This window comes from Camelus dromedarius, chromosome 20 (assembly GCF_036321535.1).
Source record: "Camelus dromedarius isolate mCamDro1 chromosome 20, mCamDro1.pat, whole genome shotgun sequence".
NCBI lineage: Eukaryota > Metazoa > Chordata > Mammalia > Artiodactyla > Camelidae > Camelus > Camelus dromedarius.
The window spans coordinates 24,324,048-24,348,668 of NC_087455.1; the positions used below are offsets into that span (position 1 = coordinate 24,324,048).

General features: G+C 33.6%; 1 long non-coding RNA gene across 2 annotated transcripts in view; it reads left to right on the top strand.

The window, feature by feature from the left end:
* Positions 1 to 24,621, top strand: part of LOC116148912 (uncharacterized) — a 97,959-nt gene that overhangs the window by 24,973 nt on the left and 48,365 nt on the right. The window contains exon 3 of one of the 2 annotated variants that reach the window (XR_010377046.1): positions 18,370 to 18,497. The exons of the other annotated variant lie outside the window; for it this stretch is intronic. This is a non-coding gene — a long non-coding RNA (uncharacterized LOC116148912). Of the gene's footprint in view, positions 1 to 18,369; positions 18,498 to 24,621 lie in introns of those variants that run through there. 2 annotated transcript variants of the gene reach the window in all.

Here is a 24,621-nt window from a genome sequence, read left to right on the forward strand (position 1 = left end):
CATACTTTGTACCTATTTTTCCTTCTGCTTCAATGCTCCTCCTTCCCCGTGCCCCACATTCTGTACCAAGCCATTCAACCTGCTCAGGCATCTCTAAGGATCCCTTCCTTGAGCTGTTCCATGCCTGCCCCTCTCTGAATTAGAACTGTGTGAGCTTCTTGAGTGCTTCCATATTGCTATGTAAACACCCCTAACATTCTGTTTATCATGCTGAATTTTCAATAACAGTTGACTTGCCTATTCCCACATTTATTTCTGAGCAACCTATAGGTGAAAATGTGTCTTTGAACTCTGTATTCTTAACAGCTCTTGCAGTATCTAATAGTAGGCATTATTTAAATGTAAAACACTTTTCTCCTGGGAACTATTCTGTACTGCTTCTCTGAGGGTAGTACTCAAACACGTGGGATGTTTTGTCTCTATTGTATCTATAGTCCACAAAAATAACTTTAAGAGAGTTTTCTTCATTTTTATAATTATAAATATAAAAGTATATAAATATTTATAAAATATAAATACATTTAAATTATTATAACATATAAATATGTATTTCATATATAATGTAGGCCATTATAAAGACTCGTATAGGATGATAAAAGGAGTTGCAGAGTATTTTCAGTAAAAAAATAATCTTAGATAACTTAAAAAAAAATTTAAACCAGCTTCTTACTGAAGTATTTCTGAGAGGCTTTTTTTTTGGCTTAAGGTAGATTCATTGAGGTTTAATTACCTGCAGTAAGATTTTCCTTTTTAAATGTATAGTTCTGCCAGTTTTGACAAATGTGTATAGTTGTATAACCACTCCGCAGTCAAGATACAGGTAATTTTCCAGAATGACTGTCGTCAAAGAGACCACAGATAGCAAATGTTGGCAAGGATGCAGAGAAAAGGGAACCCTAGTTCACTGTTGGTGAGAATGTAAATTGGCTCAGTCACTGTGGAAAACAGTATGGAGGTTTCTCAAAACACTGAAAATGAAACTACCATATGATCCAGCAATTCCACTGCTGGGTATATATTTTAAGAAAATGAAGACACTAACTAAAAAAGATACATGCACCCCAATGTTCATAGTAGCATTATTTACAATACCCAAGGTATGGAAGCAATCTAAGTGTCCATGAACAAATGGATAAAGAAGATGTGGCATATCTATAAAATGGAATTTGAAATTTTGCCATTTGCAACAACAATGATGGACATGGAGGGTTTGTTATGCTTAGTGAAATGTCAGACAGAGAAAAACAAATCCTGTGTGATATCACTTATATGTGGAATCTAAAAAATAAAAGAAACAAATATAACAAAACAAATAGACTCACAGATATAGAGAAGAAACTAGTGGTTACCAGTGGGGAGAGGGAGGGGCAAAATGGGGGCAGAAGGTTAAGAGGTACAAACCACTATGTATAAAATAAATAAGCTATGAGAATACATTGTACAGTACAGGGAATATAGCCAATATTTTATAATAGTTTTAAATGGAGCATAATCTATAAAAATGTTGATCACTATGTTGTGCACCTGAAACTAATGTAGAATTGTAAATCCACTATACTTCAATCAAAAAAAAATTTTTTTTAAAGACACAGGACATTTTTATAACTCCAGAAAGTTTTTCCATCTGCTTTTCAGTCATTCCCTTTCCTCTCAGCCCCAGGCTATGGCAAATACTGCTCTGATTTCTGTCCCTATAATTTTGCCCTTTCCAGAATGTCATGTAATCATGTAATTTGTAGCTTTTTGTATCTGATTTCTTTCACCTAACATAATGTTTTGAGATTCGTATTGATGCTGCATGTATCAGTAATTAATTTCTTTTTATTGTTGAGTGGTATTAAACTGCAGGAATGTACCATAACTTGTTTATCCTTTCAGTGATTGCTGGGTTATTTCACTTTTTAAAGCATGATGAATAGCACTGCTCTGAATTTTTGCGAACAGGTCTTTGTGTGGACATATATTTTCATTTATCTTTGGAAGATGTCCAGGAGTGACATTGCTTGGTCATATGGTAATTGTTTGAAAAACTATATAGTCTTTTCAAGCAATTGGAAACAATTGAAAATTCAATTTCCCCAATGGATTTCCTTGACCCTTTTGTCAAAAACTGACTTGACTGTTCTGTTCTATTCATTTATATGTTTATCCTTAGGCCAATGCCACACTGGTTACTAAAGCTTTATAGTTTTATGATCTTGATATCAGCTAATTTGAGTCCCCCAATTTTGTTCTTTTCCAAAATTATTTTGGCTATTCTGGATCCTTTGCATTTCCATGAAAATTTTTAAATCAGCTTGTTAATTTCTAGAGAAAAGTCTTTTGGGATTTGATTTGGATTTAGAGATAAATTTTGGGAGAATTGACATGTTAACAACATTGAGCTTCCAATCCATGAATTTGGCATTATTTAGGTGTTCTTTAATTTCTTCAATTAATGTTTTGTAGTTTTCAGCATATAAATGTTTTACATTTTTAAAAGACATGTCCCTAAGTGTTTTATGTTTTTATACCATTATAAATGGTTTTATTTTAATTTCAAAGTACAGTTGTTTGTTACTAGCGTTTAGAAATATAATTGATTTTTATATAATTTTCATCCTATCTGCAGGTTTACTATACTCTCTTATTAATTCTAGTGACTTTTTGTAGACTCTGTAGGACTTTCTGTATTGGCAGTCATGCAATCTATGACTAAAGAAAGTTTTACTTCTTGCTTTCGGATCTGGATTAATTGTATCTGTTTCTCTTGTTTTATTTCACTGGCTGGAATCACCAGAACAGTGTTGGACAGAAGTAGTGAAGGGAACATCCTTGACTTGTTCATATTAGGGAGAGAGCATTCAGTTTTCACTATTAAATATGACAGATAACTTCAGGTATTTTTGTAAATGCCCTTTATCAAGTTGAAGGAGTCTGCTTCTATTCTTAGTTTACTGCGAGATTATGTCTTGAATGGGTGTTGAGTTTTGTCAAGTTATTTTTCTATAGCTATTATAAAGATCATATTGGTCTTTTTTAAAGCCAGTTGATATTGTTAATTCTCATGTCCTTTATAAAGTATATTTTAAATCTCCAAGAGGAACAATGATACAGATTTTGATCACAGAGCCCTCTTTTTCATTGGATGCTTTTTAGAACTAATGATCTGTGGGACATGCTGGTAAATGCTAATATAGAAAATAAATGTATAACATGGATGTAATCCTTTTTAAACTCATAGGATTATTAATGAGGGGTAACCAAGATAATGTAGATAAAGCACTTAGCTTAATATCAAGCACAAATTAAATGCTCAAGAGATACTCAAACATTAAAAACTGATTCATATATTAATTTAAACATGGATTCTACATTTTTTGTATGTTTATTTTTTCAAAGTCACTGTTAGAGATATTACAAATATTATTAACATGACAATTAAGATGAGTTGTTTAAAACATGATTAAGTTACTTTGGGGTTTTTTTACTCAATAAGAGAAATGGATGTATGTTCTGTCATAATTATAAAGAACAGTTGTTTTCACAGCTCAGATTCACCAGATGTTAACCTTAACCTGCAAAGAGAGGACTGACTAAATTAAAAAGTGTTCCTCAGCACCAACATGATTATTATTTTAAATTATTTCATAGGTTAGAAATAGCTTTTATGAAATTCCTTCCATGTAAATATGAAAAGGGTTAGACATGCCTACTTTATGAATTTCTTGTGGATGAGAAATAGGGAGACAGTTTACTCTTTCATATTCTCATGGGCCCATCATGCATGTAGGAAGTCTTCAAGTGTGTCAGAAATCTTGGACATCAGTATCTGGGCTTTAACCATCATTTGTTCCAAAGGAAATGAAAACATTTCTATGGACTCATGGAAAGCAAGGTTATGATTATTGAAAACACACACACCCACACACCCCCCCCCCCGCCACACACACATATACACAAAAGTAAATGCAGCTTTCCCTTATATTTTATTTTGGACTTGGAGAGTTGTAAACTTATTGTCTGTACTAGTGTTATACAACCACAGATAATTTAGTGATCGATCATAGACTGAGTTTTAATTTGCCTAGAGTGGAGGGCTTGTTCTTTTTAGTGTAAGAATTATCAAGCAAGCAGAAGAACCAGACAATTGCAAGTGACACACCAAATACTTCTTTCCTTTTAACAAGTTTTGCTTTAAAACTAAGAAATAACAGGGATCTAATGATTTGTTGTCCCTGGGACAATAGTTTCCTGACATTTCAGAACAGCAGTTTATAATAATGCTTGCATATGGGTTTGATATTGTATGTTGTTAAAAGAATCAGCAGGTCTACACTAGAGTTTATTTTTTAGGTATATGGTAATGATGTGCTGTTTCCCAAACAGAAGGACATGTGTACCTACCTCCAAGCATAAGGAATTGGGTACCAGGAAGGAACCATACTGCCTATGCTGTTTGGAAGGAAGGAAGGTAGTGATGTGGAGAAGAGATTCATCAGGTCTTTATTCCATAGTTCTGGGAATGTATAAAGGAAAGGTTATCTGGATCAGTAAACAACTCTGTACTTGGTATGATTCTGCCTGGGAGAGATCAAAAAGGCCAAGAGACCAGCCTTAAAATCAGAAAACCTAGGTTCAAGTCCTGTTAATGCCACTTACTGTAGAAAACTTACTGATTTCACTGAGCTTTCTCATCTGTAAAATTCCTATCTCATTTTTTAAAAAATGCTTTTAATGAGTTTTTTCTCTTTTTTCTTTATGGGGGGAAGGTAATTGGGCTTATTTATTTATATTTGGAGGAAGTACTGGCGATTGAACCCAGGACCTCGTGCGTGCTAAGCATGCACTCTACTGCTTGAGCTATACCCTCCTCCCATCTCCTTTTAATCAATCTTATAGTTCTATGGTAAAACTATAGAGGTGACCTTCAAAGTATTTTATGAACTACAATTACTATAATATTGTCTCTTGCTCAAATGCAAGAACTTAGAAATAACTGCTGTGTTAATTTTTAATAACATTTAAAGAAAGAAAACAAAAAGAAACCAAATTGTCTTTTTGGCTTTTGGGGTTTTTTTTAATCCATGGTCTTAATGACTGTAAATCTATTTCTTTGAAATATGTATCAATATTTTCTGAATTATATAGTCGCTATTATGAATCTATAGTCTCTAGTATTGTCATTTTCCCTCCTTATGATTATAAGCACTTACAACCTAGACCATTGTCATCTGCCCAATCTCCCCAGCTCTTGAAAACAATTATTATTTAGTTGCTCGTGATGACTTAAGCTAATTCCTTAAGAAACATAAGAAGAAAGAATTGGAATTTATAAATTGGAAACCTCTTAGTTTAGAAAAATATCTATTTTCTTATGTATTTTAATGACATCTTCGGTCTTTCATTCATTTGTAGCCACCAAGATGAGAAGATCCCAAATGAGTTTTTCTAAGAGAGGAATTAAAAGTAAATATTAACTCTTCAGTTTATTCATTGGGATAGTTGAGATATTCTTTTTGTTTTATTTCTTATGCTTAATATATTCAACAAACATCTTTATCTTTTATTTTTCTGTCTACTTATAGTATATTTATTTTAACATCTTATTTGAATCCTACAAGAATATCCTAATATACATTCAGTTGCCTTTAAAAACACTATTACCTATGGACATCTTACAGACAGAGATTTTTGAGCTGCTTTTAAATTTTAGCTTCCAAGTGCCATTATACTCCATGCCTGATTTTATTTATGAATATAAAATTCATAATTCTGTGTTCATCTAACTTCTAAGTAAATGTTTTTAAATTGTTTTGCTCTGTTTTTTAAAGTAGTACCATCAGAGCATTTCTGTTGACCTCATGAAGCAATGACCCTTTTCACTGAATTAAGGACTCTTTAAATAGGGATCTCCTGAATTTATAATATTATTAAGAAGATGCTTTACCAATCTCTTAAAACAGAGAACTACGTTTTGACAACCATGTTATTATATACTGGGCATACAAAATTTCATACTTTTATTGCATAGTCATGTGGATTTTAAAATTTAATTAGTGAAAATTAATTAAATGAGAATGCATGGGTTCTATTAATGTTTTGGGTAACTCATCTAATCAGTTAGATATTCTTAGACAAATGTCTTTTATTATGCCTTATTGAAATTGTTAATCCTTAACTATAAGGCATATGCCAAAGGTTTCATCACATTAATAAATGTCTAAAGTAATTTCATTTCCTTTTGGTAAATGTGACCTCTCTTCTTTCACTCCATATAAGCTTTTAGTTTTTATTTCCTTCATCAACAATATGATCACAGTCAATTTCAGTATTCTCTCATTTTTTTTCTCCATTCTTTTATTCTCCACACAGAAATTCCAAGATAAAGAAAAGATGCTATACTCCTAACTTTCTCTAAATGAAGACATTGGTTACAAACATTAAATGATTTAATCAAAAGCACTATGAAATGATAAGAACATAAGTGGTGTTGCAGGTATTACACAGGCTTAGAAATTTTAAGTAATAATTAACATAGCCAATAAAGAGCAGAACTGGTACTCAATTGAACTGAATTGAATTGAGTTGAGTTCTCTCCTAGACCTCTCGAAAAAGAAACCTTATTCTTTCTCATCACACATGTAATATATGTTTATTTGTAAACCTTAGAAATTAAAAAGGCAAAAGTAAGAAAATAAGCAACAGTAAATCATAACCACTGTTAACATCACTGTATATACCCTTCTTAATCTATGCTGCCCAGTATGGTAGCCACTAGCCACACGTGGTATTTAAAATTAAATAAAATTAAAAATTCAACTTCTCAGTTGCACTTGAAGTGCTCAACAGTCACAAGTTGCCAGAGACTACTGTTTTGAACAAGAGAGATTCAGAATATTTCCTTCATCATGGAAAATTCATCAGATAGTGCTACAAGTGTAGACTTTTTTTCATGCATGAGAAAGTGCATACACACACATGCACACAGAGGTATATGTGCACATACACCTATAAATTCACATTTAAACAATATAAATGGTGACCCATCACTATATATAATATTAGCAGTCTGACTTTTTTCACTGAACACAAATATTTCCTATGTTAATATATAATCTTCATAATCATTTTAAAGTATGAATTGTTCATTGGAACTATGTACCATAATATATTTAATCAAACTCTTCTTTTTTTTAGCATTATTTTAATATGATGCACAGTACTACAATGAGCATCCGTGTATATGCAACTTCATACTTTTATCTAATTATTTCCTTAGGATGAATACTCTAGTAGGGGGAATTTTTAAATAGAAAAGATGTGCACAATTTTAAGGCATTTGCTATAAAGACCAAATTGACCTCCAGGGGAAAAAATGTAGCAATATACATTTTCCTAGTAGTGGGAAAACTCATCTGTTACTCTCTACGCCTGCTAACTTAGGTGTTAGTTTATTTGCTTTTTAAGTTCATGAAGACTTCATTTACCTTGTTGTTAGTCCATCAGTTTCCTCATAAGTTTTACATTGAAGAAGCAGGATACCAACTAAATAAACTGCATGGAAGAAAAAAGTATGAACTAAATCTGGAAAAAGTTAAAATGAGTTTTAATTTATATATGCATATAATTATATATAAAATCATATGAATTAATAAAGTGTATTAAATTATATGTATATAAAAACTCTCACACATGTCAACATTTGTAATAAGGAATAATTTTCACTTAATACTTTAATAGGCATGTTATTATTTTCTGCAAAACATCTTAATTATGACAAATTTGTCACTACACAGACCATTTTGAAACCACAATAATACATTCCAGGGTGTGTTATGCTGGGAAATTGCTATTCCAAGAAAAATGAAGTCACTTGGCCTTTAGGTTGGTGTGTCAGAATATGCTCAAAGATAATATCTAATGAGAAGGCATGTATTACAATAGCCACTTAATTATAATTAATTAAATTTTAGTTCCAGTAACACCTATTTATTCCTTGAGTTTTTTAAAACATTGTGTTTTCTAAGTGAAGGATTTTACATTAAATTTATTTTCTTTAAAGTACCAAAACTTTATATATATATATGTGTGTTACATATATATATATGTATATATATATATATACTATAAGCTATAAAACAAACCAGAAAAGAAGTTTTTTCCTAATTGTGGTAGAATCCAGCCAGCTGGTTCCAGTTCCCATGCCTGGCAACTGATGATCGCTGCCCTCTGAGCTCATACATTCTCAGATTCTGTGTTTTATATCCATCCTATCATATGACCATAAGCAATACTCCTTCAGTACATTACATTAACTCTAATTAGTTTCTCAGATGATCTAATCATCACAGAAACGCTCTGGGGGAATGGAATGCAAGGCAGGTAAAGGTTGATGAAAAAATAGACGCTAAGGGCCACTGAAGGAGAGACCTCTATAGTAGGAGTGGGGGTTATTGGAGTGGGAAAGGAGAGAGGTGGATAAAAAAAGATAAATTAATATTTTTACATTAAACTGGCCCACTTTGTGAGGTTGAGGTTGAAAAGCACAACAGTTTTATTGACATTTAGTCTGAGAAGTTTTGAGGAGAAGGTGAGATTTGAGGGAGACTTAATGCAGAAAGGAAACACCAGGGTGGGTAAGAGAAAGAAATTTTTCCTAAAGGCAAAAGATCCTAATTATATAAATGAAATTATTTAGATCACTGATACATTTTCTAGGACAAAATATGAAATGCAACATTTTACCAAAATAGAATTGTGTGAAGACTTAAATTACAGCTGAATCACTTTCATTGACGATTAGAAACTTAAATTCCAGAGTTGTTTTCTGATATATATCAATAGAAATTTGTTAGACAAACTATAAAGGATTGCAGAAATTACAGTTATTATTTCAACATGTATTTTTAAAAGCCTCTATACAATAAATGATTAGTAGCAATCTCGTAAGGTAGAAGGTATACATTACCCTTTAGGGCACAGGTTTAAAATTTGTCATTACTTTGACTTATGGTTTATTTTATTGTTCTTGCTCCATTTGTGCTAATCTATTATCTAAGTATAGGCTATGAAGTAAGCCGGGAATGCTAAGTAAATTTTCCATGTGCACTTAATTAATGTGATTTCTAGAAGTTCCCACAGTGAATGTGATGTACTTTTAAGTCATGCGGTCTCTCAGAGGGAAAAAGTCATGGCAACATGCAATTGAGAATAATTGGAATATGATTGCATGTTCTTATAATAATGCCATAAGTATAAGATGAGGACATTAACATTAAATTCAGAACACAAGAAGGGTATCCTGCCCCTCCCAGTAATAAATCACTTAGGGAAATTTTTAGTTTATTAATGTTTAATGCTTGAAAATAGCATTTTAAATTTTCCTCTTGAACTCTTTTAAAAAAATTAACAGTGTGCCTGATAAAGTTCCTTCGGGAAAATAAATTTTACCTGTAATTTAAAATTCTACAATTCCACAATTTTATTTAAATACATTTCTAAGAAACTGCCACTACAGAAACATTTCTTCCTTTAGAAGGAATCAGAAGTAACAGAGAAACATTTAACCCATCTTTATTTAGTTTACCAGTTTTGGATTGGCAGTAAATTTCTTCTTGAGACTGTATAATTCAAACAGTTACAAAGTAAAGAGGTGCAAATGCTTTGTGTGTGTATTAGGGGAGTGGGGATTAGAAAAAGGATAGCCTTAAAGTCTTCAGAGAGGAGATGAGGCTTAAACAATTTTAAACAAAGAATGAGAGGCTCTTACGTAGATAGTAGTCAAATCTGGTGACTACTGAGCTCTTACTATGTGTTAGACTCTGTTCCAAGTGCTCTATATGCATTAAATACTTTAATCCTTAAGGGGCTGTGAGGTTGGAAATATTATTATCTTCATTTTACAGATAAGACAGCTAGGGCATCTGGCTCAAAGCCTCTCAGCTAGTAGAGAAGCTAGAAGTCCATCCCAGGAAGTCTCCAAGTCTCCATTAGAGGCAGAGGGAGTGGCCTTCAGTCTCTGCCTCCCTTAAACCTCCCTGCGGAGAATGGTCAAATTAATTAAAGTTCCTCACCTCTACCCTGCTTCAGCCTTCATTTACAGTTTCCACAATTCTTCATTTTCTACAGCAATTGGTACTTTTCAATCTATTTTCTTTTAAAACTGATATATGAATAAACTGAAACTCCTTCAAAACTTTAGGGGAAAAAAATTTCCTCCTCAAAAACCCTTTTCTTTTTAAAAAGCTCTTGCCAGTCAAAAGGCTTCATGTTTCATAACTGCTTTCACTGAAGTAGGCATTCTTTCACTCTCATTCTTTTTCTCGCATTCACCCTACTGCAACCCTAATCCTCCCTGAGTCTGTGGAGGCCTCTAGCCTAAGAGGGAGTAAGACACGGCTAGGAAGGATGGGAGAACAAAGTGTGTTTATAGGATTCAAAATATTTAAAAATCAAGATAGTTTCAGATTATCATTATTACTAAGATGGAAAAAAAAATATGGGTGAGGAAAAGGAGAGGAAATGAGAGGAGAGACTTTAAGCAGGTAATCAAGGAAAGCCTCTGAGAGCGTGGTCTTTGCTCACTGACCTAAAGCTGAGGATAAGCAAGCACAGGGGAACAGCTGCAGGAAAAACAGAGTAGCTAGAAACAAGCATAAGGGCCGGAAAAAAGTGAAGATTTAGTTCCTATAAGGAAGAGAAAGAAAACCAGAGTAGCTATGAGCAATGAAGAGAGGACATGAATTACAAAAAAATCATCAGGGCAGGGCCTTTTAGACTCTAATAAGGAATTTGAATTTTATTCTAAGAGAAATGGAAGCCACTGAAGAAATTTAACCAGAAAAGAAACAAGATCTCATTCATATTTTTAAAATATAACTTCCTGGAGAATAGATTCTAAAATGGACATAATAACATCTGAGTGGAAATATAAAAGGCAGTTGGAGATTAGGTAAGTGGTCTGTGCTGGAGATGATTTGTAGAGCCCTGTATGGAGGAGGTAAGATTACCTAGGGATAGAGCCTAAACAGAGAAAAGAATTAAGATCCAGGACCAATTCCTGACGCTATCTAAACTCAAGAGCTTGGGTAGAAAAAAAGAGACTGGGGAAGTCCAAGCAAAACTTAAACTCTCTCACCAGCCAAGGCTTTGTTGTCATAAAGCATGGAGTGTGGATGCCTATAACGTTTGAACTTCTATGCTCATCTAGTCTATTATTATTAAATATGACTTTGCCAATATGAAATTTTAATTTGAGTTTATGTTTTTGTCTTGTGAAGAAACAGCAAATATTGATTAGATTGAATTAATGATATTGGCAATCAAATTTTAGCCAGCACAGGTCAGTATATATTAAGGAATGTAATTATTAAAGAGGTAGGGCTACAGTAAATACTCAGTGTCTTTTTAAATGTCCAAAGCTTGAACATGATGATTCTAACATTAAAGAGATCCATTATATCAGGCTGAAGTTAGTAAGAGTTCAATTATTCTTAGTATTATACAATAATACTTTATAAATTAAGAGAAGATATAAACTATCCACAATATAGCCACAGTCTTTCTAGGAAGATAATGTGTACTATGTCTGGTTGTCCAACTAGCCCAGTCCACCTAAACTTTAACTGACAAATTTTCCCCCATGTTAAATTTTATTACTTTCAAAAAGTTTATTGTTTTAAACTTAGTCTTAATGTGGGATAAGCTGTATCACAGAAAACACAAAGACACCAATAGCAAAAGTAGTTTCATTTGATGCATTAATATCATGTAGAAAAAGCAATATATTTATGCTGTCTCATTTTTTGAATTTCAATGTCAAATTAGGCTGCATAAAAAGTTCCAAACTTTCTTCAGGCAAATTTTTTTTTTGTTTTTTTAAGCAGCAGTTTTCACTTAATACAAAATAACTCTGTGGCAAATGCCCAGATTTTATATTAGCACGTGTAATTTTCCAAAAGAAATGTCAAATGCTATTGCTGGCCCTTTAGTACGGATTGATTGGATGCAGTGTCAGAGTTCTATTAAGAACATCTGAAATGAAAAATGTCTAGAAAAGTGGGTGCATCAGTGGTAACATTAATATTTTGTTTCAAAGGAGGGAATGATTTTTGCTAAAACTGCACATTTCTCTGGGCTTGAATGAATTGGATAGAATTTCAGACCAAGTGATGAAGTACAAACACTTGCATTCAGATACTTTGTTATTTTACACATGTATACATGGCTGTCAAGGGAGTTTCTGGTTCCTTGTGATATTCATTAGCTTTGGGGTCTCTTAAATCATCTAGCTGTAACATACAGCAATAGATGTGTACATCCAATTCCAACACCTCCAGGTCATCCTACATCTCCCATGGGTCACATTTGTCAAAGTTAGTCTGTGAAGCTTTTGGATCTGGAGTCTTGTCTTCTTCAGGGCTGAATTAACAACCATATTGTTTTCGCTGTTCCTGATTACATTTTAATTTTATACCAGAAGATTCTTTCTCCTTTTCATGTAAAATTTTCCAAGACTGATCATATATGTAGAACAAGCAATGATATTTACCCTTTTAAGTAATAAACCAAATAAAACAACAGCTATTTTCACCATAAATTGACCTTGAATCTGATTTCTACCCACTATGGCCACAATTTAAAGTTTAATATATACTCACCTACACCTTAGAATTTCTATATCTCTTCTCTTTTTCCTCAAGGTCAGATGGAGAAATTGGTTTCACATTTTTTTAGACATGAAACATTAGAACATTTAAAAAAATATATCTGCCTCTACTGCACTGCCTCTTTTCTTTTTCTTTTCTTTTTTTTTTTTTTTTGTCTACAACATTCTTTATATTTACTTTATCTTCCATATGGATTGCTACAGTATTTTCTATGATGCTAACTTAATTACTTACTTAATATCAAGTATTTGTTGAGTATCATCTATGTGCCAAACACTACACTAGACCCTGGAGATTGTAACAAGAGTTATAAACAAGTTAGTTCGACTTCCTCCTGGAGCCTGTGAATTCATGAGGGAAGCAGACAGATGGCCAATTACATTCTTGGATGGTAACTGCTATGATGGTGGAAGTACAGGTTCTAGGTGAACACATTGCTCTTAAGCAATCTCTTCTTCCTATGGGATCACATTCCCTCTGTGTAAGTCTACTTTATTTCTTAGGAACTTTCAGTAGCTCTGCTACATCATTTGCCAAATACCCACCTTTTTTCTGTAATAACTTTGCTTCTGTACATAATTTTACTTGCATTATACTGAAAAGTAGCATGTCAGTCTTTTGAAGTCCCTTCTGTAAGCATACTGGGCTTTTCTGTATGCAGATTCATTAATGTGGAACAGTTTTCCTCTGCACCAACTGCCAAGTGACCCAGTGCTCTGTCATTTTTTCAAATGACTTCATGAGGGACTGATGCTTATAATACTTTTTTCTTGGACTATGAGCAACCTTTTCTAAGATGCCGTGAAATAGCAGCATTCCAGAGGTAAACAAAGATCAGGCTCATCAAGGAATCACTGGATGTACTAAAGCATTATGTCCGATGTTCCTCATTATTTACCAGCAGTATATCCCCATTTGTGGCCCAGTAGGCAGAGGCACAATATTCATATTTATCCTTATGACTTCTTTGTCTCAGAGCACTTGAGAAATGAATAGATATTTCAGGTTGTATAATAGTCCTTCAGGGTAACAACTGATACAGTTTCCAGCCTGTTTTTGCTAATAACATCATTATTCTTTTTTAAGCTGCCACTTGACAAGTCATTTTCTGTATCAACTACTTTTACAAATGTTGTTCTAGCAATCATGCTCTTTCGGTATATTTGTATCCACATAAAGCAAAAGAAACAAAGTTCAGAGAGATTATAACGTCTTCCAGCTAGCAACTGGCAGAGAGAAACCAGGCTGTGGGTCCAGGTTCCCAAGCTCTTTTGAATGATACCAAACCACCTCCCTGCATTAAGTAGCCTCAGATTTGTCTAGGTCCTGAGACCACTGGAACCAAGGCTTGCAATGTGTTAGATGCCTCCTTTACCCAATGCTTGGGATATTTAATTAGCATTTTACCTACTTGAAGTCAGAATACCAAAATGCAACCTTGGATACTTGTACTCTAACTGAATTGTGTTAAATTCCTTAACTTCCATCATAGATTTTAATGAATGATCCAGCCTGCCAGTCTTCCTTCTTCCTGGTGCCTACCCTTAATTCCCACCACTTAGCAATACTGACTGATGATTATATCAACACATACATGACACCAGCTACCATACCCCATTTTCCACATTGGACTCACTGAATACCACTGAATCATACCCAAGCTTAAGTTGCCATATTCAATGTGATTTTGAGTCTTGTCACCTTCCTTTAGGACGACTCCTATAGCTAACCTAGTTCTAGCCACATTTGTCCTAGTCTTGCTCTCTATTTCTCCCTGGCCTGCTAATCAGAGAATAACATAACCATTGCCAGTATTATCCAAGTTTTAACTGGAAAGAAAAAAGGAAATGTATATCCTACTTCAGACTATATTTTGTTGCTCTGATTTTTCTTATTTTTTTTTTTTTACTTCTTTCTCTACTTTCAAATGGGTCGTGTCTTCATATTTATATTTCTGAAGATTTACGTCCATTACATCATGCATATGACATTTTTAGAGTATCCTATTACCTAAGTGTTCCTAGTCTGATGTGCAGACTCCACTACCACTTGATGGAAACTTAATATACCTCAGTCAGGTGGGCATACTCCCTACCTTCTCCCACTCCAGCCCACCTCAAAGCCTTTTCTCATTTCATTGCACTTCACATGAGTGTCCTGTCTTATTCTCTCCCTTGCTTATCTAATTCTACCCATCACTTAAAGTCCCAGTTTTATCTTCACTGAGAAGTCCTCCTCTCTATGATCAGGGCACAATAATCTCCCAATATAGAATTTATTGTCTGTGCTGCTTAAAACATACAGCTTCTTAAAACATGAAGTGAATGAAATGATCTTCCAAACTAACAATTTTTGATGGCTTTCCATTGCATTTAAACCAAAATTCAATCTCTATGTCATTGGCATCAGGGCTAGATATAATCAGGCCCCTGTCCACCTCCTCTTTGTCAAGTCCTGATTGATTGGTCTTTCACTGAGAAGTGAAATGAGGATTAAAAACCCCAAGAAAAAAAAGTCAACAAAAATATTTTTACCAAAAGTCCTTTTATTCTTTTTATCCAGTAATGAGACTTTGCCCATACAGGTCCTCAGACCTCAGCTGGTAAGATTTCTTTCTTTATTTTAGACGGTTGCAATTGCTCTTCTGATCTAAAGAGGGGAAAATAAAATAAGATTCATCTATGGTTAACGTCTGTGGGGTAACTTATTCCAAAGGTGAGGTGGAATACAACCTTACTCATTCTTTTATAACCCAATGAATGAAAGCCTTGGTGTACAATTACAATGATTCTTATTGGCAACACTAAGAGGTAGGTCTTCAGCATTTTCTAACTTAATAAAAATATAAATCAGCATGGATATATACTTTTTTTAAGAGAAAGAATGGAATATAAGAACTTTATAAAACAATACATAATTAATTTTTCTTCTTTTATTCTAACTTTCATAAACTATCTCTTAGAATGCAATGGTTGGATCTTGTACTAGTTTGGTTTTAGAACAAAGGTCAGTTTTCTAATCTCATCACTCCCAAGTTAAGACGGAAATGAATATGGCAAATACTCAAAAGTCTCCATCTGCAAGCAGAATATACCAAGGATCTTTTTCCTTATCTCATGTCTCTGACCCCATACTGTACTTATCACACTGGCTTCCTTCCTTTTGCTCAGTTAAGGCCAATCTATTTCCTACCTCAGGTCTTTACATGTCTGCCCAGAACATATTTCCTTTCATCTCTTTTCATGGCTGTTTCTTCTCTCCTTTAGATGTGTCACCTTCTTAAGTAGACCTTCACTGACTACCCTATCAAAAAGAGGTTTCTTCTTTAACTTCTGTTTTAGCAACCTGATAGGTTCTTTTACAGAATTTTTCACAACTTTTATAAATTTCTTTTATTCATTTATTCATCTATTTACTTCTTAACAATTTATTTCCTACTGGACTATAGGGTCCATGAAGGCTGATGGTGTTCATTTTACTAACTATTGACTACCCAGTGCCTAGTGCAGTGGTTAAAAATTAACAAATTAACAAATATTTGCTAAATGAACATTTCCTAATTTCAATTATAATTGCAGTAGTTATTTTTATGTGCTTATGTCTTGATTCTTCAGTTAGAAAGAGTATCTTTAAAGAGACAGAATCTTAAACCTCTTGATCAGAAATTATAAATACCTGTTGAATTATATGGTTTATTTATTTGTTTGTTTGTTTGTTTGTGAGAGTTATAGTCCTTAACACTCCCTCTTTTTTTATTGAGGTATAGTCAGTTATGTTGTGTTAATTTCTGGTGTACATAATGTCCCAGTCATGCATATATGTGTGTGTGTGTGTATTATATGTATATATATATATATATATATACATATTTTCATTTTCATATTCTTTTTCATTAAAGGCTATTAGAAGATATTGTATATAGTTCCTGTGCTATAAAGAAGAAATTTGTTTTTTATCTATTTTTATATATAGTGGTTAACATTTGCAAATCTCAAACTTCCAGATTTATCCCTTCCCACCTCCTTTCTCCTGGTAACCATAAGATTGTTTACTATGTCTGCAAATCTGTTTCTGTTTGGTAGATAAGTTCATTTGTCTCTTCTTTTTTAGATTCCACATATGAATAATATCATATAGTATTTTTCTTTCTCTTTCTGGCTTTCTTCACTTAGAATGACAATCTGCAGATTCATCCATGTTGCTGCAAATGGCATTATTTTATTATTTTTATGGCTGAGTAGTATTCCATTGTATAAATACACCATATACCACAGCTTCTTTATCCAGTCATCTGTCGGTGGACATTTAGGTTCTTCCATGTCTTGGCCATTGTATATAGTGCTGCTATGAACATTGGAGTGCATGTATCTTTTCAAATTAAAGTTTGCTCTGGGTATATATCTAGAAGTGGAATTGCTGGATCATATGGCAGGTCTATTTTTAGTTTTTTGAGGCATCTCCATACTGTTTTCCATAATGGCTGCCAAACTACATTCCCACCAGCAGTGTAGGAGGGTTCCCTTTTTTCCACAGTCTCTCCAGCATTTATCATTTGTGGACTTTTGAATGATGGCCATTCTGACTGATGTGAGATGATACCTCACTGTAGTTTTGATTTGCATTTCTCTGATAATTAGCAAAATTGAGCATTTTTTCATGTGCCTGTTGTCCATTTGTATGTCTTCATTGGAGAATTGCTTGTTTAGGTCTTCTGCCCATTTTTGTATTGGGTTGTTTGTTTTTTAAAATTGTGTGAGCTGTTTATATACTCTGGAAATTAAAGCTTTGTCAGTTACATCATTTGCAAATATTTTCTCCCATTCCATAGGTTGTTGTTTTGTTTTACTTATGGTTTCCTTTGCTATGCAAAAGCTTTTAAGTTTAATTAGGTCTCATTTGTTAATTTTTGCTTTTATTTCTATTGCCTGGGCAGAGTGCCCTAGAAGAACATTGCTGAGATTTATGTCAGAGAATGTCCTGCTTATGTTTTCTTCTAGATTTATCATGTCTTGTCTTACATTTAAGTCTTTAAGCCATTTTGAGTTTATTTTTGCTTAACACTCTTTTAAACTGGTATTTAATTACAGTGTTGGATAATATCTTCTGGAAGCTCCTTGAATATTAAATTTAACTGGCAGGGGAAGAGCTTGGAAGTCATATAATTTGGGGAGTACCTTTTGAAAAGTAATGGATGTAAATTAAGTGCTGGTCCTTATGAAGAACTTGTGTAAGTGAAGTGCACCTAAAACTTAAGCTTCGTTTAGTTCCACAGTAAATCTGCCTTTGTTAACAGGACTAAAATCTTGATTGCAACATGTTTCTTCTTGCACTTATGGCCAGTGTTTGCAAGACAAATATTTGAGCCACACTCATCTCAAAGATCAGTCTATCTGAACTTTGATGCAGCCCCACACTTTCTACCCACTCCCATTGCTCCTGTTAACTGCATTCAACTAAATGCCAACTGGTAACAGTATGAGAAGCCACATTTACCGCAACAGATGTCAATACACTGATTCCAATCCAATAATGCTAGTAGTTATGTTGGCATTGCTCTAGCTTCACATTAGCCTGAAAAATCTCATTCTTCTCTTTCTCAAATTTTGTCCAAAGTCCCAAGTTTTCTATTTTTTCCCCTTTGACTGTTACCCTCCATCAGGATTTGGCATCTATCTTATTGACAACAATAACTTTTTTTGTTGTTTATTTTTTCTCATAGGACTTGAATTTCTGAAGAAGAAGGGTAAGACAAATGCATAGCAACCACGACACTGTCCATGTGACTCATTTCCTAGGTACTCTATTTCCATTCTTGGAGGCAGTTTCAGTTTTACTGGTTATGCAATAAAGTTAAGGAAAAAAACAGAAATATACTAAATATGTCACTAAGAATTAGAGTTTCTCAAATAAAATTTCCTTGCAGCAACAGAAGGGCAGCCCTCTGCCCTGCTGCCCATATTTTAGGCTAGTGAATTATTGGCTTTCATAGTGAGCTGGAGTTCAGTAGGTCTGGACAGGATCTGCCAGCTGTGAGGCAATGTTTAGGTTGAAAGATCTATCTCAGAGATCAGGAATGCTGAAACATGGATAAAGAAAATAAATGTCTTGAGGGACATTTACTTATGGAGAGCATATTTATCCCATAGGAATACCTTGCTAGCCTAGAGAAATCCAAAGATTAGACATCTGAGGCAGCAGTTGAAGCAGAGAGTAATGGAAGTGATGAAAATGAAAGAGAGAAGGAAGGGGCATGACTGTGGTGCTGAAGAGATTGTGGTACTTTGGTTTTTGAAAAGAGTCCTCAGGTAAGAAACCACATAGTGGGCTCTGTTAATCTATTCAGTATTTAATCAGTACCTGCTACATGGCAGGTGCCTATCTATGCTCAACATGAAGTCTCCAGGGAGGGAGTAAATATCACTGTGTTTTAAAGGACTAGACCTTCTGGGGACTGAAGGTAGAATGTACAAGTTTTAGGTTGCAAAGGGCTAGAATTCTAAACCTACTATCTTTTTGAGGCCTACTATTTTCTAGCAATGAAATAAACTTGAATATTTGTGGGAGAAGGCCTAAAAAGGGTAGGGGAGTTACTTGGGGGAAGACACTGAGAAAGAAGAGGGCAACAAGACTTGAAACAGGGGTCCTGAGAGTCATATACCAGGACCCCATATCCCACAATTGTCCACAGTCAAGAAAGGACCTGTACTTATGGGACAGGGCTAGAACTACCATGAGGGGCATAGTTCTACCTCCAAGAAGCTGTGTTACCCCCAGAGAACCTAGGTTAGACTAGAACCTGAGGGCCAACTCACCTGGAAAGACTGCCGATTCAGTAGAAACACGTTTGCTTAGCTTCCTAAATTTGGGAAAGGTCTATAAAAGTTTATACTTTATTCTTATTCTTGATAATTTTCCAATATCTGATAATTTTCTTCTTTGTAGTAAAGGCATAGCCAGAAAATGCAGAGCTTAAATGTAGGGTAATTATGAGGTAGAAGGAGGAAGAACTACTTACCATTTATTCTTTCAAAAGGTGTTTATTAACACCAACTATGCATATTAGACTATGTATAACATTAGTCTGAGTGCTGGGGATACCAGCATGAACAACACAGAGAAGCACCCTGCCTTCACAGAACTTACACACTAGTAGCAGAAACAGACAATAAATAGGAAAGCAAATAAAATAATTTTAGAAAGTGAAACCTGCTAAAATAGAAAATAAAAAGGATCAGTTTTAAAGAGAAAGTGTGGTAGGAGGGCAGGATAGAATGGTCAGGGATGGTTCTCAACGGAGGTAAAATCTTCAGCCTTGGTAAGACTCAGGGTAAAAACTGAGACTGGAGATTATGCATTAGAAGCAGTTCAAATTTTATTGTAGAGTACAGCAGAATGTCATTGAAGAGTTTTAGACAGATTGTGATCTTATTTACATTCTTTGAAATATTAGGCGACAAAAGTTAAGATGCTGTTATAGTACTCTATCAAATGTCTCTTAAGGTAATTAATTAGTTAAACCAAAATAATTGAGAGCTGTTGGAAAATACCAGAAAAGTTTATTCCTTCACTTTAAGTTAAGCCTTAGTGCAAGTAAAATTTCAAAATTGCACGTATGGTAAAAAGGTAAGAATACCTGCTAGTACTAATTCAATTCAGTAGAAAAGATCCAAAGGTTTAAAGGTAGAAAAAGAAGAAATAAAAGTCTTATTATACAGAGATGATTTGATTATCTTAATAGAAAATCCAAGGACTCTATAAACAAACTATATGACTGATAATGAAAAATCATGAAGGTTGCTAGGTTTAAGATCAAGTCAAAAAAATTGGTTGGGAATCCAATTGTCTACAAAAAAAAAAGAGTAGAAATAAATTATAATACTTTTTAAAATAGGTTAATTTTATAAGGAATCTAGGAATTAAATTTTTTAAGAGAAGCAAAATTTTATGGAGAAGATTGTAAAACTGTGTTGACAATTTCCTACACAAATGGAGAATATGCCATGTTTGTGAATAAGACCCTCTTACGTAAACATTTCCATTCTTTTCAAATAGATCTTGAATATTCATTGCAATTCTGATCAAGATCTGAACAAGGTTTTTTTTGTTTTGTTTTGGTTTTTTGTTTTAGAAAATTTAAAAGGTAATTTATGTAGAAGAGGAAAACTGAAAAATAGTCAAGATAATTTTAAAGGAGAAAAGGGTAGGAAGAAGGAAAGGAGAGACTTTCCCTACAAAATATTAAAACATTTTAAACATACAGTAATTATGATGATGTGATATGATAGAAACAGACAAATAGACAATGGAACAGAACTGATAGCTCCAAAACTCTATATATTCATCAGTGGCATTATAAACTTGGAGAAAGCATAGACTATTCAGTAAATTGTGCCAGGACAAATGGATATTCCTAAGGAAAAATAAAATAAAATTAGGCTCTTAATCACAAAGATAAATTACAAGTTGATTAAAGACCTAAATATAAAAAGCAAAACTTTCAGAAGAAAATGCATAAGGGTATTTTGACTCAGGCTTAGATAATGATTTCTTATGCAAGACTCAAAAAGCACAAATCTAGAAAATGAATTTACAATTTTTACATTAAAAATGGAAATTTGCCATACACTAAAAGGCACCAAAAGTGAAAGATGAGTTAAAGCCTGTAGTAAGATACTTCCAATGCATATAATCAACAGAAGATTTGGTATTCAGAATGTATGAAGAATTCCTCCAAGTCAATGAGCAAAATAAAAAATAATAAAAAATGAGCAGAGAAAACCAAGTAAATTTCAGGTAGCTTGAAAGGCCAATTAATTTATGAAAAGTTCAATCTCACCAGGAATCAAGAAAATGCTAATTAAAATAATAACAAAATACCATTTCCATTAAATTGGCAAAAAATGGAAATATGACAAGTGGTGTGGAAGAAGAGTATTAGGAACTCTCATACACTACTGATAGGAGGGTAAATTATATAAAATAATATTGAGGAAAAATTTGACAATATCCTAGAAAACTGAAGATATGTACACTTCAAGGCTTAGCAATTCCTTGTCATCTGTATCATAAAGAAACTTTTGTACACGTACACAAGAAAGTGTGCACAGGAATGTTCATGGCAAGATTGTCTGAAATAGTGAAAAATTGAAAGTGACATAAATTCTAGCAGTAGAAAAATGGATAAATAAACTGAGGTATACAGTCAGCCCTTTGTATCCACAGGTAATGCAGCAGATTGAATATATTTGGAAAAAATCTTTCAGAAAGTTCCAAAATGCAAAATTTGAATTTGTGGTGTGCTAGCAATTATTTGCTTAGCGTTTACATTGTATTTATAACGATTTACATAGCATTTACATTATATTAGTTATTATAAGTAATCTAGACATGATTTAAAGTATATGGGAGGATGTAGGCAAGTTACATGCGAATACTAGGCCATTTTATTTAAGGGACTTGAGCATCCTCGAATTGTGGTGTCCTTGGGCATCCTGGAGCCAAACCCTCAAGGATGCTGAGAAACAACTGTAGTCACAAAATAGGTCATTCAGAAAATAAATCTAAATAGATTATAGATCTGTTTAAATGAGTTAACTAGGGCTACATAGTTCATACTGGTTAAGCCTCAACAATGTAATTTGAGTGAATAAGGCAAGGTACAGAAGTTTACATATATATGTGTGTGTGTGTATATATATATATATATATATATAAAACTTTAAAACATCACAAAAGAATACAATTAATATAAATATTATTTAAAAAACTATGAAGCAAAAATTAGAGAATCCATGAGAGTGATAAAGACCAAAGTCAGAATAACAGTTATCTATATAGTTGGAGAAAGAGTACTGAAACTTGGAAGGATAAACAGGAAGCTTGAGCTTATATGTAATGTTTTACTTCAAAAAAAAAAAAAAAAAGCAAAAATAGGAAAATGTCTCTTAAACAAGCTAAGAGGTACTTATGTTATGTGTAATATTATTCCTTATTGTCCTTTATGTTTGTAATCTGTGTTTTAAAATCATGTTCCTTTTATAGTGGTTGCTAATTCTATTGCCTAGTAGTGCTAGTCAGGGAATGTGAATGCAAGAGGCCTTTCAGGGGGCACTTTGGCGCTTGAGATCCCTTTCCTCTCCATCCCTAGTTACCTGTTGCCAAGTGGGAACTCAGACCTTGTATTGCCATCTGATTTTCCTAGAGAAGTCAATAATCTGAATTTTTTAAAAATGTGAAATGTTCTGATTTTTTACAGTTGGCAACTAATTCAAATTAACTAAACAAAGTAAAATAAAACACTATGAAGGTCCAAACCAAGAAAAAAAATGCCCGTGCATTGTATTCAGCTCGCAGGTTACTAGTCTGCCACCACCTCTGCTGTGGAATCTTCTGTCATAATCTATTTGTGTGGCAAATGTAGGCGAAATATTGTAAAGTCTTTTATTGTGAAAGGTGTTATTCAAGTGGAGAAGGTGAAAAATGTTCCAGGGCTCTGCAGAAAAAGTGTACTGACCAGACTCCCTGGAGCCCTGCAGAGAAGAGCTTTGGCTGTGCTAAGGATGATTCTTAGCTTCTTGTATACTTTACAGTCTGCAAATCCTTCACTGTGAGGACCTCAGAAGAGAAGCCAGACTTTTCCATTGATTCCAAGGCTGTGTCAGCAAATGCCAGACCCAGCAGGCCCTTTCTATTGTATGTTAAGGCTCCAAACAGCTGAAAATAGTTTGTGCCAAGATCTCTACAAGTGTGACAAACACACGATCTTTTACATACCCCAGGAGACCAATTAAAGCTAGGAGACCACAGATCACAGTCTCTGAATACAGTCACCACACCTCTCAGGGCTGATGGCCACGATGTTTGTTTGTTTGTTTCTTTCTTTCTTTCACTATTATTTCCTCATCAGAAATGAAGCCTTAAATTGAAGGTTATTTATCCATGGGTTTTGGTTTAATTTTCAGTAGAGAGCTTTGAACTGAGTATCTTTTTAAAAAAGAAACCATGGCCTGGATTTCTAGTTCTTACATTTTCTTATCAACATGTTCTCATGTAAGTGAATTACACAGTTTCTTCTTATACATTACCCAGTCCATTGAAGAGTTAGGTCACTATATTCTTTGGACAGAAACTGTGGTTATTAAAACGTCCTCACAAGTGCTGTAAAGTCCTTATGTTATAGAAATAACTTGTGAAACCTTTTATGGGAATAAGTCATGCATCTTAATTTACAAGTTTTCAGACCAGAAATTCATTCCCTCTTAAAGGAATTTGATTCTGTTTCTGTATTGACAAATCCCTAATATTTTCCAATTCTTTATCACAATATTATTATGCCTTTGGATAGGATTCATATAGTAACATTGTAGTATAGTATTAGCTACATGGGGTTGGAACTGCCAGATGGGGATAAAATGAACTAATGATCATATGATGTTAGCATGAATATTTGTATCACTGACATCTGCTATGATACCTTAGAAACAATTGGTGTAAAGGGACATTCACAACAAATTGGGAGTGCATTATACCAGAAGCAACAGTGGGTAAAAGAAAATGAAGAATACTGATGTAGAAATCCTGCTTAGTGGGAAATAAATACAAAATCTTAGGATGAGCCTAACAATTTTTACTCTGAAAAGAAATTTTTATTTTTGACTATATTCACAATGAAAAGTAATCAAATTCCTTGGAATTTTTTAAAGTAAAGAACTAAGTCTTCAAACTGACTAACTGTATTATTTCCAAATTAGCAGAGTTTCTCATTCTTTTGTTTTACATACAATTTTTACCTACATTTCCATCCATTTAACATTCACTGCTGAGTAATTCTCTTGGAGATCAGCTGTATGCAGAACTTAAAAAATGAGAGAGTTGGAAGATACCTTACATAATAAGGAAAAATTTTTTTCTCTCAAATATACACGTAATTCACACTAGACAGGGATTATTGGCCAATCTATTTTTTAAAACA